Source organism: Podarcis bocagei (genome assembly GCF_964188305.1).
Source record: "Podarcis bocagei genome assembly, chromosome: 7".
Lineage (NCBI taxonomy): Eukaryota > Metazoa > Chordata > Lepidosauria > Squamata > Lacertidae > Podarcis > Podarcis bocagei.
The window spans coordinates 47,793,162-47,811,231 of record NC_138132.1 but is presented as its reverse complement, the minus strand read 5'-3'; the positions used below and the strand labels follow the sequence as shown (position 1 = coordinate 47,811,231).

Genomic DNA, 18,070 nt, shown 5'->3' with positions numbered 1-18,070 from the left:
GAGCATCATAATATATTCAGTTTGACCCATATGTTCCCCATATTTAGTTGTTATTTCAGTAGTTCTTTGCATGCATGACTATGATCTCCAACAGAGGCGAATGGCCCTGGTACTTAGGGAGAACAGCTAGGAGTCTGTTTTCACTCTTTCCCAGCATCTGCTATCTGAGGTGGTTGCTTCACTTTGCCTAATGGTAGGGTGGCCCTGACCTGATGTGGTTGGAGCAACAGGAGAGCAGTCAACCAATGGCTTCAACTTAGTCCCTTTGGCAAATGCGTCGAAAAAGAACTGAGTGACATGTAGGGTCAACACAAGGTGCATCTCAGTTGTGCCGAAAGTAAACAAAGCAAATATATGGCTCAGAAAGAGCAATGCAGCCAATAGAATATTCACTTCTACATTCCTAAGGCTGTCATATAAAAGGAGATATGGAGAGGTAACTTAAAGGTAGAAGAGGGATCACATAGCTTGAAGGGAACATCAGGGAATTGAAAGGTAGCATGAAGTCTTGGGACTTGGGAGCCAAAGTGCCATTTGAGATTTGGGGGAGAGCTGGAAGGGTTGCTTTTCACACATACCCCAAGAGAGGTAGAGCTTGTTGGGCTGGAAGAGATAGAACAGGGGAATTCATCCTCTGAGGTAAGTTCTCTTGGAATGTACTTCAGAAGGGTGAAATAAGGAAATGCTTCATGCAACCCTCCCTCTGGGACATCTTTTGTTTTTTAGAATATGTACCTGAAACCAACCAACTAGACAAAGAAAGTGGAAATTTCCAGATAGCTTGATTGGTGAGGCAAAGACTGGGTTTTATGAGCACATCTCTTCATGTTCACAGAATCACAGTATTGTTGAATTGGAAGGGACCCCAAGGATAAGGTATCCTGGTATGTATTATGAAAGTCCCTAACAATATGTAAGCTAAGGAAAACTGTAATGAGTTTAGGTTCTCTGGGCTATCAAGCAGCAGCTTGGTAATCTTGCTGCATTGCAGTAATGGGTTTAATGTTCAATCTCTGATCAAATTAAAAGGAACAAAGATTTCATATCATAAATGAAAAACTAAGTATACTTTTGTTCAGCTTTAAAATAATAAATGTATCCAACTGGGAAAAGGTAAGTCACTTCCATTCCTCTACCTACTTTTTGGCCATATGGCTCCCAGCGAAGGAATGCAACCCTTGGAATGCAAAGGTTTCCCACCCCTGTTGTAAAGGCAGCTTGGCACGAAATGCAAAAAAGTGACTACAGTGGTACCTCGGGTTACAAACACTTCAGGTCACAAATGCTTCGGGTTACAAACTGTGCTAACCCGGAAGTAGTTGCTATGGGTTGTGAACTTTGAACCAGGATGAGAACGGAAATCACGTTCCAGCGGCGCGGCAGCAGCAGGAGGCCCCATTAGTGAAAGCGTGCCTCAGGTTAAGAACGGTTTCGGGTTAAGAAAGGACCTCTGGAACGAATTAAATTTGTACCCCGAGGTATCACTGTATTTTAAAATGTATGTCGTGTAGAAAAACAGTGCAAAACTAAAAGGATGCATGGATTTCACACCTCTCAGTTGTTTAACTCAGAGGTCTTGCTAACCATAACTTGAGAGATTTTTGGAAGCTTATTCCCTTATAACTTCAGGACTTATATTTCAAGACTTGGATAGGAAATCACTTGCATCAAGTTCAAGTAATACGATAGTTGCAATGCTGGCACTTTCAACCCTGACATGTTATGTTCTCCTTAGGAGGGAAAAGGCCCATTAAAACATTTCTCCAATTATTAACATTTTCTGCACTGTCTAGACATTTAGGATGCAGGAGCACACTGTTTATATGTCTGCCTTGTCTTGCTAAATGTACACATTTTAAGTAAAAACAGCTCAAGATTTTTCCCTTCTACTACAATATAACCTTTATTCACATTTTCCTCCCAGTAAAGAACCAGACAAATCCCAACAGGCTTAAGACTTAGGTTTGGCTCCAGTTCGATCAGATAGTCCAACTTCTCTGTCTCTTTTCCTGAATTTCGTATGTCCAAAGTTGAATTGTGTCAAGTCCAAGGTTAAACATGATATGCAAATTCATTCCAAATAAGGGCCAAAATAGATCTGACATGAAGATGTGTTGTTGTTGGTGATGGTTGCTGTTGTGGAAGTGTTTTATGCTGGCCATTGTGGCTGGTTGTTGTGGCTGGTTGCTCTTGTTGCTGCTGCTGTGCCTAATTAACAGCATTTTGGGCGTGTTGCTTGGCTCCTGTTTTTAAAGGAAAATTATCATTTCCCTCGTGTAAAGTCATTTTCTTTGTTTGTTTAAAACCATTTCTAGTTCTGAATTAGGTAAAGGACCCCTGGACAGTTAAGTCCAGTAATGGGGTTGCGGCGTCCATCTTGTTCCAGACCAAGAGAGCCACCATTTGTCCACAGACAGCTTTCTGGGTCATGTGGCCAGCATGACTAAACCGCTTCTGGTGCAACAGAACACTGTGATGGAAACCAAAGCGCACAGAAATGCCATTTACTTTCCTGCCACAGCAGTATCTATCTATCTACTTGAACTGGTGTGCTTCCGAACTGCTAGGTTGACAGGAGCAGGGACCGAGCAACGGGAGCTCACCCTGTCATGGGGATTTGAACTGCTGACCTTCTGATAGGCAGGTCCTAGGTTCTGTGGTTTAACCCACAGCGCCACCCACATCCAAATGTGTGTAAGAACCATAATTAATAAATAATGCATCCATTCCAATTTGAAAACAAGACTAGGTAATTTGGAGCCTCAAAATCTGGGTGGAAATTTTGGAGAAGAAATTTGAAAACATCCCTCTAGCAACCAGAAAATATTCCCAACTCATTTCGCAACACTGAAGAGAGTGGGGAAGCCTCTGCTTGCATGGATCACTGCACTTGCCTCGACAGCCAGCATACTGCATAACTTTGTGGTCCAAATCACTTTGATCAAACCTTCAAAATGAGACTCCTAAAGAGCTAATTCATCTGTCAGTTCAACCTGCAAGGTGCTTTTCTTCTCTCATTACGTTTTGAAATCAAACCTCTCTTACGATCCTTACACAACTTTCATTTCCTTAAGCATCAGCAAGGTTCCACATTTCAAAAGCTCTTCACTCAACTACAAAAGGCAGCACATCATATTTATTTCTTAATCAAATGTGGGGGGGGGGAAATAAAAGCGGCAGGACTCTCACTGAAACCTGTGGGTAAAGGAAAGGAAGTTTAAAAAGAAAGAAAGAAAATTATTCATATACTAAATCCCTAGCTTTCCTTTATCTTTGACACAAAGGAAAAACATAACATGGTCAAAAAGATAAAACAATGTTTTTCATGAAACAATCAAGGTGAGAGCTCTGTTGTTGGCATCCGTCTGGCTTAAAAGACAATGGAGTGCATCTTTGGAGGTGAAGTCAAACCGTTGTGTTTGCAGTGACCTCTCTTGGGCACAAGGCTGGGCAGTGTGTATGGAGGTTTTAGGCTGCCCAGATGACAAGACCCCTCCCTCGGGCTGGCTGAGTTGTGCTGCAAATGAAAACAGAGCAATACGTTTGGCACCAGCTTGGCTGCAGGAGTTGTCAGAAGGAGGCACGCAGGGTGGCGCTCTGGTCTAAACCACTGAGCCCCTTGAGCTTGCCAGTCAGAAGGTTGGCAATTCAAATTGCCATGACGGGGTAAGCTCCCGTTGCTCTGTCCCAGCTTGTGACAACCTAGCAGTTCGAAAGCACACTAGTGCAAGTACCGTATTTTTCGCTCTATAAGACGCACCAGACCACAAGATGCACCTAGTTTTTGGAGGAGGAAAACAAGGAAAAATATATTCTGAATCTCAGAAGCCAGAACAGCAAGAGGGATCGCTGCACAGTGAAAGCAGCAATCCCTCCTGCTGTTCTGGCTTCTGGGATAGCTGCGTAGCCTGCATTCGCTCTATAAGACGCACACACATTTCCCCTTACTTTTTAGGAGGGAAAAAGTGAGTCTTATAGAGCAAAAAATACGGTATATAAATAGATACCGCTGCGGCGGGAAGGTAAACGGCATTTCCATGTGCTCTGGCTCCATTGCACTAGAAGCAGTTTAGTCATGCTAGCCATGCTAGCTCCCTTGGCATGAAAAGCAAGATGAGCACCACAACACCATTCCACTATCTTGGGGACTCAACTCTGCATTTGTGTAGGGTTTACTCCTTGGCTTTTTCTTCTCCGCAAAATGTCTTGCAAGGCGGGATATTTTTTCTCCCCAGGTTGATGAGCCCCATCTGCCCATCACTTCTTCCTATGACACATGCAGAAACCGCCTTCTTGAGCACTGGATCCACTGTTGGTCTGTCTGCTCAATCCACTGGAGCCTGTCTTCTCTGAGGGATTGCGATTCATCTGTGTGGCGTTCGTATGGAGCCCCCGGTCGTCTCACGGACTATAGACCTGTACACCACTAATCCGCTGCCACCAACCAGGTGCTCCCCAGTTAGTCTCAGTCAGGTTCTTAAGTTAACAATGAAGATTGTAGTTTACTGCAAACACAAATAAACTTTAATGCATTCGAAACGCTGTTACCCTTTACCCTCTTAGTCTTATTTTATTCTGTCTCTAACTCTTCTACCTCCCCTCACACAAGAACCAACTGCACTAACTGTCTCTCTATTTCCATCTGTCTGCCAACTGCTTTCCCAACTCCCTTTTCCAAACCAACCAACCAACCTCCGGGCTAAGCCCTTTTATAAACAGGTGGGCTCTGCCTCTGGCTTTTCTATTGGTCTGCCTATTAACTCTTTCTTTCCCCCTGTACAGACATTTTCAAAAGAATGGGCAAATGCCACAATCTGCTGCCCTCACCTGGTGTAGTCAGAACCATTCCCAGGGTGTGGTCGCTGTCGCACGCTGACAGCCTCTAAAAGCCACAGGTGAGAGCTGAATGCAGGGTGGGGAAAAAGTTGGATGAACTAGATGAAGACATCTGAGGCAGCCCTGTTTAGGGAAGCTTTTAATGTTTGATGCATTACTGTATTTTAATATTTTGTTGGAGTGGCTGGGGAAGCCCAGCCAGATGGGCAGGGTACAAATAATAAATTATTATTATTACTACCCCAGAAGGGGCCTGACATGTCCCCCGTCAGAGGTACTACCCCTCCCCTAGCTCCCCATACACCCCAATGAGAGCCTTTGAGCTTATAAAATTCATTGTTCTACTCTTCGAATCCAAAAAGGTGTTTGAGAGGTGTTATGTAGTGTAGTTTCACCCTGGGCCAACAGGGGGATACTGTATATAGTTTTCACTCAGGTCTGTAGATAGTTTTCACTCAGGTCCGCGGCAGTTAGTTTAGGCGGGAACTCTGGGCTGTTGTGGTTACAATGTTGACAGCCGGCTGCCTATAAATACAGGCCGGCTGAGCTGTTCGCAGTTAGTTCTATTCCAGCTTATCTTAATAAAGAGCTACTTGAAGAAATCGCTGTGCCGGCTGCTATGTCAACCCACTATTTAACACTGGCGATGAAGGTGGGATAGATGGACATCAGAGCACAGCCAGATGCGGCCAGCCTCTGAACTGAGCTGAATCACAGAGCGAAATCACTGAGCGAAATCACTGAGCGAAATCACTGGGCAGAACCAATTCAGAGCTGACTGTTCTGGCTAGAGCACTGTGTTCCATCCATCGCCCTTCACGCCGGCATCGGAATCATGGCTTCACTTGTGCCTTTACCGCCGTTTGCGCCAGCCTCTGAGTCATGGGACTCCTACCTCGCTCGGTTCGACTGCTACCTCCAAGCCAACGAGCTGACAGCAGTATCAGTGGATCGGAAGTGGGGCCTATTTCTCAGCCTCTGTGGGCCTGAGGTATTTGAGACGGCCCGAGCATTGGTTGCGCCTGAAGCAGTCCAGGCAACACCATGGGACACGATCCAAGAGAAGCTCCGCAACCACTACGCACCAAAGCCGTCCAAGATTGCTGCCCGCCATGCGTTCTACCACCGGAACCAGGCAGAGGGGGAGTCAATCAACAACTACGCCACCGCCCTGCGACAGGCTGCAATGCACTGTGAGTTCCGAGACTTAGACGATGCCCTGATGGATCGAATCGTCTGCGGAGTCCGGGACATCCATCTGCAACGGCGTCTCCTAGCCAAGCCAGACCTCACGCTACAGAAAGCCATTGAGGAGGCTGTGGCCTCAGAAGCTGCTGAACGCTCCGCCCAGGAGATCCGCAAGTCCAGCAGCCCGCGTCTTGCTAGGGGGCCAGTTCCGGTGCATCATGAAGAGGCCAGCAGTGATGAGGCATCCTCCAGTGAAGACGATGACGTGCACCAGACAAAGTGGGAGCGCCGGAAGCTCCAACAGAAGTCCAAGGGCCAACCGGAATGTGCTGGCTGCGGAGGCGACCATTCCCGTGCCAAGTGTCGATTCAGAGACGCCATCTGTAGGAGGTGTTCCAGAAGGGGCCACATCGCTAAGGTCTGCCGATCGGCTCCGTCTGACACCCCCCCTTCATCGACTCGCAAGTTCAAGTCTTCACTCCAGTCCGCCAAGGAAAGTTGTTTCGCTCTCACCAACTGCCGCTGCCCGTCTGGAACCACGATTGGCCAAACCGACTCGTCTACGCGACGCAAGCTGAACGTCACGGTGCTCATTGAAGGAGCTCCATGTGACATGGAGATCGACACCGGGTCTGCCCTGTCCGTCGTGTCATGGAGCACCATCAAAAGACTGGTACCCAGAGTATCCAAAAGGCAACTCGACTCTCACCGCGTACACCTGAGAGACTACCAGGGAAACGACATTCCCGTGGTTGGCGTTGGCCGGTTCCGGATCGCCTTCAAGGATTTTTCGGGCCTGCTCCGGTTGGTGGTGGTCGAAGGTCAGCGGCCAAGCCTCCTAGGGCTAGACTGGTTTGATGCCCTCGGCCTGGAAGTCACCGGCATCAACTGCATCTCTAACGCAGAGACTGAGGGTCTGGTCAAAGACTTTGCCGAGGTTTTTGACGGCACCTTGGGACAATATACTGGTACGCCCATCTCCTTTAGCCTTGATCCACAAGTCGCCCCCATCAAGCTTAAGCCACGCCGGGTTCCCTTTGCTCTCAAGGCTAAGGTGGACGAACAACTGGACAAACTGATCGCCCAAGGAGTTTTGGAGCCCGTTGACCACGCAAAGTGGGAAACCCCCATCGTCACGCCTGTCAAGCCAGATGGGTCGGTGAGAATCTGCGCTGACTACAAGTGCACAATCAACAAGGCACTTCAGCAGCACGCTTATCCGGTTCCTGTTGTCCAACACCTGCTGCATTCCCTGGGTGAGGGTAAGGTCTTCGCTAAGCTGGACCTTGCCCAAGCCTATCAACAACTGCCAGTCGATGATGCCACTGCTGAAGCCCAGACGATCGTCACCCACCGGGGGGCATTCCGTTGCCGCCGGTTGCAGTTCGGGGTGAGTGTGGCTCCTGGCATCTTCCAAAGCCTTATGGAGCGTCTCCTGCAAGGGCTTCCGGGCGTGGTACCATATTTTGATGACGTCTTGGTGTCTGCAGACTCACACCAGCAGCTGTTCGAGCGCCTCCGTGCCGTGCTGACCAGGTTCCAGGAGGCCGGGCTCAAGGTAAAGAGGGAGAAGTGCCTGATTGCTGTTCCACAGGTAGAGTTCCTGGGCTATCTTATCGATGCCTCCGGCCTTCATCCAACCACATCCAAGATCCGCGCTATCCAGCAGGCCCCCACCCCAAAGGACAAAACGGAGTTGCAGGCATTCCTGGGGCTGCTGAACTTTTATAACATGTTCCTGCCCCACAAAGCCACAGTGGCTGAGCCTCTTCACCGACTCCTTAGCACTAAGACGCCTTGGGCCTGGGGTCATCGAGAGACGGCGGCCTTCAACGCGGTCAAGGCTCTCCTTTCTTCAGACAGTGTGCTGGTACAGTACAGTGAATCCAGGCCGCTGGTCCTTGCCTGCGACGCCTCACCTTTTGGCATCGGTGCTGTCCTTAGTCACCGTTTTCCAGATGGAAGAGAAGCACCGCTCGCCTACTTTTCCAGGACACTATCTCCGACGGAACGGAATTACAGCCAGCTCGACAAGGAGGCATTGGCACTTGTGGCTGGAGTGAAGAGGTTCCATGAATACCTCTATGGCAGGACTTTTGACCTCATCACTGACCACAAGTCACTCCTGGGCCTCCTCGCCGGTGATCGTCCAACTCCACCGGTCCTCTCACCACGCATGCTGCGATGGACTGTTTTCCTGGCTGCCTACCACTACCGGCTCATCCATCGCCCGGGAAAATCGATGGGCCATGCCGACGCCCTCAGCCGTTGCCCTCTTCCAGCATTTGTGGAAGACCCGGCTCCAGCTTCATCGCTCCTTCTGATTGAGGATCTTCCGGCAGCACCTGTATCGGCTGCCACTGTGGCCTCCGCGTCTGCCCAGGATCGCACCATCAGCCGGGTGCTCAACTGGGTGTGGAGGGGGTGGCCACAAGGGCCTTTTGCATCGGAGTTCCAGCCCTTCGCAACCAGACAACATGAACTCTCAGCTCATCGCGGCTGTCTGCTGTGGGGAGACCGCGTCGTGATTCCCCAGGGACTCCGTCAGCGCGTCCTGGAGGCTCTGCACGTTGGCCACCTGGGAATTGTCAAAATGAAGGCGTTGGCTCGGTGTTACGTTTGGTGGCCTAATATGGACGATGCCATCACTGCCTGGGTGTCCGCCTGTCAAGCGTGCCAAGAGTCGAGGCCTGCACCACCGGCAGCTAAGGGACACACCTGGGAGACGCCAAAGACACCCTGGTCGAGGGTGCACATCGATCTGGCTGGCCCCTTTCACGGCCGGACCTTTATGGTAGTGGTGGACGCCTATTCCAAATGGCTGGAGGTCGCCCTGATGCCCTCCACCACTACCGAAGCTGTCATCCGGGTGCTGCGAGGCCTGTTTGCAACGCATGGGTGTCCTGATGTCCTTGTCTCTGACAACGGACCGCAGTTCACGTCAGGCACGTTTGAACGGTATCTTTTGGGACTGGGCATCCGCCATGCCCTAACGGCACCTTTTCATCCATCCAGCAACGGGCAAGCGGAAAGAATGGTGCGCTCGACAAAAGAGGCACTAGCGCGCCTGGACCGGGGAGACTGGCATGAGCGGGTCGCCGAATACTTGTTCGTGCAACACATCACTCCTCATGCGGCCACAGGGAGGAGTCCTGCTGAACTGCTTATGGGCCGCCGCCTCAGGTCACCGCTCGACCGGCTACACCCAGACTTTGCCGTGGCTGAACCCCCAGGCTGTGCCAACGCACCACGGTCATTTGTCCCAGGAAACCAGGTCTTTGCCCGGAACTATGTGGGGGATATCCCTTGGGTGCCAGCCACAGTAGTGGGAGTCACTGGACCTCGCTCGTACCAGGTGGCACTCGAAGACGGACGTTTGTGGCGACGGCACATAGACCAGCTTAGGCGCAGGGTTGGCGACTTAGACACTACCGAGGTGCCCCCAACTGCGCTTGCGGCTCCAGAAGAGACACGTACAGATGGCGAGGCCCCACCTACACCTCCCTCGCAAACTGCTCAGACCACTCCACTTGCGGAGGCTCCACCCACAGCAGCGGATCCAGGGGAGTTGGTTCCAACGCCACCTAGGGTCGCACCACAGCCTCAGCGAGAACTGTGTGGCCCTCCGGACTTGGCTACCAGTCCCCGGCGGTCTGGCAGAGTTTCCAAGCGCCCAACTCATTTAAAGGACTACGTTGTTGGACAGGTATCACTGTTGGTCTAAGTATGGGAAATGTAACCGATATGCTTTTGTGCCTAATTGAACCATTACGCGTAGTGCTGTATATAAGGAAACCATTACGATTGTAACTAACGCCTTATCTCGGTGGGGAGGGGTGTTATGTAGTGTAGTTTCACCCTGGGCCAACAGGGGGATACTGTATATAGTTTTCACTCAGGTCTGTAGATAGTTTTCACTCAGGTCCGCGGCAGTTAGTTTAGGCGGGAACTCTGGGCTGTTGTGGTTACAATGTTGACAGCCGGCTGCCTATAAATACAGGCCGGCTGAGCTGTTCGCAGTTAGTTCTATTCCAGCTTATCTTAATAAAGAGCTACTTGAAGAAATCGCTGTGCCGGCTGCTATGTCAACCCACTATTTAACAAGAAGGAAGTGCCCCCCTCCTAAAAAAATAAATAAAATGGAGGTAGGGGGATTCCTTAACAGTTTTCTGGGAGATCTAAATCATATTCTCAGTTTTGCATACATAACATGTAGAGAATATTTTTATCTGCTTAGATGTGAAATACTAACAGATGGGGAAAGTGACATGCAAAGAGAGCAAATAATTAGGAAAGATGGATGGTGGTATTTCAAAAACCCCAGCTTCAACATTGTTGGAGATTTTCTAATGGCTCTTAAAGAAAATTCTAGGTTCTCCCTCACATTCTTAATAACACATTTGTGACAATACGTCTTGTTTTGATGGTTCTGCCCACCAACCATGATATATCAAAACAATTTACAATTATTATCTCATGCATTTTCCCAACATTTATGACTCACTCTCTTCCAATACTTCAGGTCTAAAATAGATCTTGACTTCGCTTTCTGATGTTTTTTTGGCTTGAATCATCTAGTTCCAAAAAGTATATTTCAGGCAATGGACCTGTGGCTAATTTCAGAAGAGCCATACCCTCCTGTAACATAAATGGCTGTACCTGAAAGACTTTGGCCCCAATTCTTAAATGTGTTAGAAGGCAGGGGAAATCCTGAAATTGGTATGATCATGACCTGACATTGTGAGGAGGTGACTATATCAGTTTTTGTTTCTCTCATTTTTTTCAGTCTTCAGTTCCCCACATTTCTACATCAGTTTGCAAGTACTTTTCCCCCTTCCTTCCTTTACAAAAAAAAATACTCCATAAAAATGCATTCAATTTTTCTAACATTTTTGCAAAGCAAGTTCCCTAATACAATGCATTTTACGTGTTATTTTTGCTAATTCATGCATTTGTATTCACACTTCACCTTTGCATGTGCATCTTTTGTACATCCCTTGGCAGGCAAACTGCATTTCAAAATTCAGAGAAGTAAAAATGTTGAAAGGTGGCTGTTTTTCGTCCTATAGGACGCACTTTTCCCCCTCCAAAAATGAAGGGGAAATCTGGGTGCGTCCTATGGGGTGAATGCGGGCTTTTGCTGAAGCTTGGAGAGCGATAGGGGTCGGTGCGCACCGACCCCTCTCGCTCTCCAGGCTTCAGGAACACATCCGCAGCCTAGGCAGCCCTACGGGAGGTCCGGCAGGGATGTCTAGGCTGCGGATAGCAGCCTGCTGCCCAGCGCGAGGGGCGCCCTGAAGCAGAGCGCCCCGTGCCAGGCAGACATCCGCAGCGTGGGGAGCCTTGCAGGAGTTCCCTGCAGGGCTCCCCATGCTGCAGATAGCAGCCTGCCGCCCCGCAGGGGGGGGCGCCCTGATGCAGAGCGCCCCCCGCGCCAGGCAGACATCCGCAGCGTGGGGAACCTTGCAGGAGTTCCCCGCAAGGCTCCCCACGCTGCGGATAGCAGCCTGCCGCCCAGCGCGAGGGGCGCCCTGAAGCAGAGCGCCCCCCACGCCAGGCAGACATCCGCAGCGTGGGGAGCCTTGCAGGAGTTCCCCGCAAGGCTACCCACGCTGCGGATAGCAGCCTGCTGCCCAGCGCCAGGGGCGCCCTGAAGCAGAGCGCCCCCTGCGCCGGGCAGACACCCGCAGCGTGGGGAGCCTTGCAGGAGTTCCCCGCAGGGCTCCCCACGCTGCAGATAGCAGCCTGCCACCCCGCAGGGGGGGCGCCCTGATGCAGAGCGCCCCTCGCGCGGGGCTGACATCGGCCAGCCCCACAAGCTCGGGGGACAGCAGGGAGGCGCAGCGCCACCATCCTGCTGTTCCTCGACCTGGTTCTGTTTCCCCGACCTGCTTTTTTTGGGGGGGGAAATAAAGGGAATTTCCCCCCCTTTATTTCCCCCCCAAAAAACTAGGTGCGTCCTATGGGACGGAGCATCCTATGGGACAAAAAATACGGTATATTGCTTTGGAAAGTGGGAATTAAGTGGTGCGGCAATAAAACTGCTAGTACAGTTGCAAAGCTAAGCAGGGTCCACTATGGTTTCAAATTGGATGGGTAACGGTGTTTTGAGATCCTTGCATTGCAGGGGGTTGGACTAGATGACCCTCAGAGTCCCTTCCAACCCTATGATTCTATGAACTGTGAACAGAATTGAAATTGTCCTCCAAATGGGGCTTAAACTGGAAACCCATGGGTCTGGGGCAATAAGATTTTTTAAAAAATATTTTTTATTAACTGACCAATCAAATCAAATTAAATCACATCACATAAGTTCCGAATTGCAAAGCCGAATTTTAAATTTTGTTGGGGGGACCCCTATTTCAGGATCCGAATTGCTACTGCATTAATGTCCAAATCAGACCAAATCAGTCCAAACAGAGTTCATAATTCTATCCAGTCTTATCTTGCTGTTTCCACATCACATCTTGTTCATATATTTTCTCTTTTTTCTTTATGATCTCTTCTGATAGTCTCCTTAAGCCGATAAACACTAATATTAATCCTGTGTGAATTTTTCCGTTCTTCCAATCCTCAAATCGAGATGGTTTTCATATATCATCACCTTCATAGATAACATCGCTCTTTCCATCATTATCTCGCAAAACTGTCGCTCTTGAGTCCCTCTGAGGAGTTTCACCCACAGTATAAAAGCAGCTCTATTTCTCCTCCCAGATTCAAAACCTCCGACAGAACTTCCCAATATGGCGACGGCAATTTTAACTGCGTCATTCCAGAGCTCTTGTACACTCCATGCTCTTCTTAAAACATGCTTTGGTTCGAAAGTTTATCTCCACACAGTCTTAAATCCACAGCTTAAGTCCTTAAAATGACATTTATGACTCGTGAGGGGAGGGGATTCTTGTTTGATCACACAAGGAAAGAAAGGAAAGCCCCCCCATCAGTCATTTGCCATACCGTATCTTGACGTATCTTCTCATGATTTATTCTTGTCTTGTTTTATCAGAGATCTCTTCTGTCAGCAGTCTTTACTCCCCCTTCTTTGTTGAAATATGTGCAATTAGCCTCATCCAAATTGTTTCTTTTGAAGTTCTTGCAGCTAGTGGCACGGATCAGGGACGGCGTCCAGGAGTGCCAGAATCCCACAGGAGGGCTTTGTGCCTAGTGCCCCCACCCCCACAAATTCGGGGGTGGTGTAGGGCACAGCAGGCAAGGGCAGTCCCCCCCCACCATCCTGGGGGGGGGGGGTAAGCAGGCTAATTACCCCCATCATAGCCTCCAAATTACCTCGTGTGGGTCGGAGAGATGTTATTGTCAGCCATCTTCCGATGCACCCCCTAGTGGCCCCCCCGGGGCAATAAGATTTTGGAGCTGCTCTGCCCACCCAGAGATTGGCCATTGCATAGCTTTGATCAAGAGGGACTATAAAGTAGGGTTGGGAAATCTGTGGCCCTCCAGCTGTTCTTGGAATATAATTCCCATCATCTTTAACCATTGACCAGACCTTGTGAAACTGTCTCTAGATGTGAGGGTTCATCCACATTTCCACTTGTCTGAGCAATTTTCTGCTTGTCTTGTGCTTTCTAGGCACAGGTCTGATCTGAGCAGTTTTGCCTTCCCCCAGAAAACCCACTCTTTAGTGCTAAATCATGCAGGCACTCCATCGCAATCTTGTCAAGCATCTTACCCCAAAGTGGAATAAATTCAACTGGGCAGTACTTGTTAAATTCTGTTGGGTCCAGGGTGCCCCCCCGAGTGGCTGCAATATCAAGGGGGCAGGCACCGCCCCGTTCACCACACTTTGAACACACAGAGTCATATCCCCAGCTAGCCTTTATCGGGCATGAAGGGCAAGGGTCAACAGAGCATGCTGTTGGGCATATACTTGCAAACACCTTGTACATGCCACCAGGCTGCAAAAATGGAATCTGATCCCACAAAGCAGAAAGCTCACTCGGAGCTGCCTGAACTAGTTCACAATGGAGACAAACAGTTTTGTCTCAAAAGTGCCCAGTAAGCAATTCAGAGAGGTTTTCTGAGTTGTCCCAGACCCTATCCAACCAATATAGGTGCCAACAGCATATTAATCACTTTGAAGAGCTCTGCTGGGTGGTTACTCAAGGGTGCCCCCCCCTCGCTGCTTTCATGACAATTCAGTAGGCACGGTTATGTGCTGTAACATGCGTCAAATCATCTTTGTTGGGGTTTTTACTCAGTGGGCTAGTTTCCACACACAGAAAGACATACCCCCCGTCCCCCTTCCAAGTGAGAAAGAGGCATTATCAGAGTTCAGTGACACATTACAGCTGTGCAAAAAGCCACAAGAAAAGCAGGAAGGGTGAGGGATGTTACTTGGGCAGGTGCATGGCCTTGGGAGAATCCGGAAGGCCATGTAAGAGAAGCCAGGGGTGCTACATTTGGCCTTCAGCCCTGAAGTTCCCCGCTCCTGTTTTAGACTAAGATGAAACAGCAACAGATTTGAAATCTGCCAAAAGAAGACAACAAAAATATGTGTGGTGGGGAGAGAAGATGGGAGTCATGTCAGCTGTGCACTGTGCCAGGTGTTGACTTCATTAGCATTGCAAATCCCACAGTCGGATACACAGGAGATATTCTTTTCAGGAGAAGTTTAGATGGAAATGTAATTAGAACCTGTAAAGTAAGTGCTAGGAAGCGCCGTCTTGTAAGGTTGTGTATTAATATGAGGCTGAGTCAAAACTGTTCTTACCATTTCGTGCTCTTTCATATATATATTTTTTAAAAAATGTCATCAGTGTTTTTATCTCCCTCCCCTTGCCTTGAAATTATGGTAATTTCTGTTTGACTGTTTTAAACACTGCAGGTCTGAGAACCTGCAGTGAAATTTCACTAGAAAATGCAGCACTTGGTGGGTACTGCGTCTTTTTGTGTGTGTCAAGAACAGCAAGTACAGCAAACTTTTTTAAGTCCTGAAATCTTCTGGAAAATAGTAATGAGATGACATGGCAAAGCATTCTGGGAATTATACATTTGTGGTGAGCACCATTCAGAATGAAGCTTAGCGCCAAGATCGCACCACGAATCTTTCCCCTAACATATGCATTTTTGTAAACAGTGTTTGGTTTCCGAAATTCTTTGTCAAATTTGGATAAGTGCCAATTTTGTTTTGCGTATTATTTTGGAAATTGTGCATTGGAGAGATTTGGGTTTAAATGAGACCTGTATCAAATTTCTCCTCCAGCCCTAGTCTGGACAAACTGGTTGAAGTGCTCCACTTCAGAATTGTGGCTCTTGAGATTCTTCCTCATGCCTTGGTTGTGGCTCACATGCAAAACACACAATTCACAAGCAGAAGGTTCCAAGTTCAAGCTCTAGCTCAAAGGATCGGGCAGCACTCCTAGGAAAGACCAGTGTCACAAATCCAGGAGATTTTCTGCCAGTCAGGATAGACAATATTGGACCGGATGTTTCAGTGATCTCATTCATACTTTGGGGTAAAATTTCACCACCTACTTAAATTTCTAAATGAAATCAGTAGAACTTAAACATGCTTAACACTGACTGGATTCTATCCATCATCTACCCATCTATTTATCTATCCTCTAGGCCAAAAAAAAAGCACAGTAAAGAAAGGCTGAGTCATAATAATAAGCTGCATCTCCATTAGAGACTTTTTTGTGATCAAATAAGAGGGAAAGTGTTAAGTGCAAGGGAAGCAGGGAGGTGTTCACTTGGGAATAGCTTGGTTAATATACGGGGCTGCTTTAAACCCACTGCAAGTGTAATTTACGCTTTGACCTTTCTTCCTGCCTTTGCCAGCCAGGTTGCCTAAGCATTCCAGTAAGACCTGACAGATTAATCATCTGCTTCGGACCACAGCCCACTAGAGACATAATATGCTGAGCCTGCTGTGTTTGACAGACCACAGCTCCAGCGCTATGCTTGAGGGCAGCTTGGCAGCCACTTCCTGCTAGGAATGGAGATGGTGTGCAAAGGGATGTTGCTTAAACACCATACATTATTGCCTTCCCTGTTTAACCAACTTCCTTTCAAGGGAATAGGATCCAGCTGAAAACACAAGACCCTTGGGTCTGACCTGTTCACAAGAAAATTCTACGGGGGGGGGGGGCTTTGTGCATCTTCAAGCAGATATGATATTCAAATTAAAAAACATGGTTGTTGGTTTTAAAATCTACTTCTGCAATATAATTTAAAATGATGTATCACACCCCAACAGTGCCCACCACCAATTCCCCTTTTTATTTTTTATAACACTTGGCACTGAGTGACTAGGCAGCAGCCATCTTGATTTCCTACTATGATCCCAAGGGCTGCCTTTTTAACTTTCCACACTTCTCCAGAGATATGCTATACCAGGGACATTTGAAGCCCTGGGCTGTCCTCTGTTGAAAAGAACTCTTGAGCAATAGGCAGCCTTATATAGGAATATCAGGTCTGTCTCAATTGTAAGCTCCACTTTTATTAAAAGGTGCCTCTTCAAGTAAAGGGCCCTGATCCACTCCAGCAATCTTTTGCTCCAATGGAATGGGGGTGATTCTGGTTGCCCTGGGAATTCTGCTATAGAGTCTGCTGAACTGTTCAGCAGTGGAATGGACTACTTTGGAAGGTGGTGGACTATCCTTGGTGGGAGGTTTTTAAGCAGAGGTTGGATCTGACAGGGATTCTTTAGCTGTGATTCCTGCATTGCAGGGGATTAGATGAGGTACCTTTGGGGTACCTTCCAATTCTGCAGTGCTACATTCTATGAGTCAGAATGTGGCAGTGCAATAGTATTGAGTAAGAGTAGGCTGGCCCTATGTACAATCCCCCTTTTGCAGGGGTTGGGAATATCACACTCAGGGGCCAAATGCAGTTCTCCAGACATCCCTATCTGACCCTTAGGACTTGGCCACTTTCCAAAGTTAGAGATACAGATCGGATTGTTGTGACCAGTGTACACGCCTATCAGGTACTCCTTTTGAAAACTGAGAAATTCATTCGAGTCCACAGAGGAGATGTCTGGAAACGGTTTAGCCATTTTTGCTCCTGCTGTCGGAAACTCATCTCTTACTCTGGTGTCCCTTGAGACTTCTCCGTTAGGACAGTTCTACAAATAAATCCACTTCCCTGCTTATGGCTCTTTCTATTCTCCTTCACAACTGTCCAGAATATCAGGTGCTGAATAAACAGAGGTTGACTAAAAGATCAATGAAGCTTCATCTGGCAAAACTCCAGACTGTACAACCGTGTCACTCTGAAGAACTTTATTTAAAAACACAACGTGAAGGGCATACATATGAGTCCAAGTTTCTGGAACACCCAACTTTCATGCAAAAGAATAAAAGCTCCTACAAAGGGAGAACATTTTTGTATAAAGATTTCTGGCGTTTTGTCAATAGATTACAGCTAACAGTAGGCTGATGCCCACTATCTGATTTGGAATGGGGGTACTTATTCCAGTTTCCTTGGAGAGCATCTTACATTGGATTAATTCAGGTTAAAACTGAACCCATTTTGAATCAGTTCTATTGAATTCACAGTGATATATTTGGGAATGTGATGGGGCCTGGAAGCATGGCTGAAGCATGTGCCTCTAACACTTTGCATTCCTTATCAGAGGTGGGGCATCAGGGTCCTATCTGGCCAGGATGAGTGCAAGGTGAAGTTTAATGAAGGCCTAAGATGTGGCTGCTATGCGTGAACAATGTATCTGATGAGGAATGATATGCTGTGTCTGAACCCTGGGAAGGCAAGATTCCTTGTGGGTGGGTGGCTTTTGTACTGAGAAGCTAAGGATGGGGTTGCACTCATACTGAAGGAGCAGGTACGTTGTTTGGAGGTACTCTTTGTGCCAACCTTGTCACTTGAGGCTCAGGTGACCTCTGTAGCTATGGATGCCTATTTTCAGCTTTGTCATTGGCCTCATCCAGCAGGGCTGTTCTAATGTTCTTATGTAAGTCCTTAGGTTTCTCAATTGTTTTGGATATTGCTAAGCATGTGCAGTATATCAGACGCATCCAAGGGTCAAGGGAATTACAGCCCCCATAATCCCCAAGGTATAGCAACA

At 48.1% G+C, this 18,070-nt stretch overlaps 1 long non-coding RNA gene across 2 annotated transcripts in view; it reads left to right on the top strand.

Moving 5' to 3' along the window:
• Positions 1-860: 860 nt before the first annotated feature.
• The window catches only part of LOC308591787, a 51,497-nt gene continuing 34,287 nt past the window's right edge, over positions 861-18,070 (top strand). Inside the window, exons 1-2 of one of the 2 annotated variants that reach the window (XR_014010258.1) lie at positions 861-884; positions 4,783-4,895. This is a non-coding gene — a long non-coding RNA (uncharacterized lncRNA). Of the gene's footprint in view, positions 885-4,529; positions 4,896-18,070 lie in introns of those variants that run through there. The other variant, XR_014010259.1, reaches the window with a different exon arrangement.